The 1,610-nt window shown below is 27.5% G+C and overlaps 1 pseudogene; it reads right to left on the bottom strand.

Annotated features, from left to right (window-relative positions):
• Nucleotides 1–99: 99 nt before the first annotated feature.
• LOC116095998 lies at nt 100–197 on the bottom strand (annotated as a pseudogene).
• Between the last annotated feature and the right edge of the window lie 1,413 nt (nt 198–1,610).

Below are 1,610 nucleotides of genomic sequence, written 5' to 3'. Positions count from 1 at the left end.
CTAATATCGAATAAAATCGACTTTCACCCTAAAGTGATCAAAAAAGATAAGGAGGGACACTTCCTATTTCCATTTTCATATGCTTGGTAGTTTTGTTCCAAAAATATGGGATGCTCCACAATTTGTGTGTCATTCTGTGCATGGGCCATGCTAGTCTTCACTGTATCATTCCAATTTTAATATAGTGCTTTATAACATTATATAGATGAAAAGGTTGCATTTAGGATATATATGCATAGACATATTCACATATGCATTTAACAATAATTACTGAAAGAATAGACCATAACTTAGAAAGAAAATATATAGGGTATATGGGAGGGTTTAAAGGAAGGAAAAGAAAAGAAAAAATTATGTGGTTATATTATAGAACATAAGAAATCCCTTTTCTACTGGATAAGTTTGTGAACTCTAGGGTAGATTACTGAATGATAAGGAAATAGAACTTTCTCTTATTTGAATTATGCCACAGTGATCATGTAAAACAATAACTGGTGATGTTTGCTTTGAATATAATGATGTCAGAGTTCTACTAATGATAAAATAAATCAACATAACTGGGATTAAAGGTTTTGCCATGTGATAAAGCAAATGTGCATTTTGGGCATAAGTTTTATAGTATTTAAAGTTAATCAAATGAATGTAATCATGAATACAATCTTTATCTAAACTTTTGATCTTATGATTATGACAGAACATAAAATCTTCCTCAGAAGCATGGCTTCCCCAACTCTACATGTAAATGAAGTGTTCTCATACTTAACAATGTATGGAATGGTACACATATTTGTACCTCATTCTCCGTTTCCAAGTGTTTCTTTTCCATTATTTAAGTTTCATCAAAATTTTGATTTTATTTTTCAAGTGTTCTATGTTGACTTTTATGTTATCTATACATTCATTTTGGTGATTTTTTTATATATATTTTAACTTGCTATTTATTATGTTATCTTCCACACATATGCCAGTATAAAAGAGTATGAGAGAGTTCTGAAAATATACATATATAACATTATATAGATGAAAAGTTACATTTAGGAACATATATGCATATACATATACAATATTCTTTTAACAATAATTACTAAAAGAATAGACCATTACTTAGAAAGAAATTATATAGGGTATATGGGAGGGTTTAAAGGAAGGAAAAGAAAAGGAAAAATGATGTGGTTATATTGTAGTACTCAAAAGAAAAGAAAAGATATAGTAAAGAAATAAATACTATGACTGAAAGATAGAATCCTCCAATTCATTTTATGTATATGATGAGTTTCTACATAAATTACTTTTCCTTATTTAAAATAATGTACAACATTAGAAACAACATGATTTTTTGTCTTTCAATTTTGTCTTTCATTTTTGTCTTATAAAGGATATACTTGTATTAACTTTTATTGATATTTTTTATAGTATGGTGGGCTATCATTTCAACATTTATTTCTCTAATCTCAGAAAAGGTTAAACAGTAATCTGTCATTACAGATGACAATCTTGAATACATAAAAAATATATTCCAGGAAGATTCATTTAAATGGATCAATTCTGACTTTTCTACAATTTTTACTAATTACTCTATGGAGATTCTCTTCCTAACAGTAATATATATA

This window comes from Mastomys coucha, chromosome X, assembly GCF_008632895.1.
Source record: "Mastomys coucha isolate ucsf_1 chromosome X, UCSF_Mcou_1, whole genome shotgun sequence".
Lineage (NCBI taxonomy): Eukaryota > Metazoa > Chordata > Mammalia > Rodentia > Muridae > Mastomys > Mastomys coucha.
The sequence above is the reverse complement of the archived record's forward strand: the minus strand, read 5'-3'. Positions and strand labels throughout refer to the sequence as shown.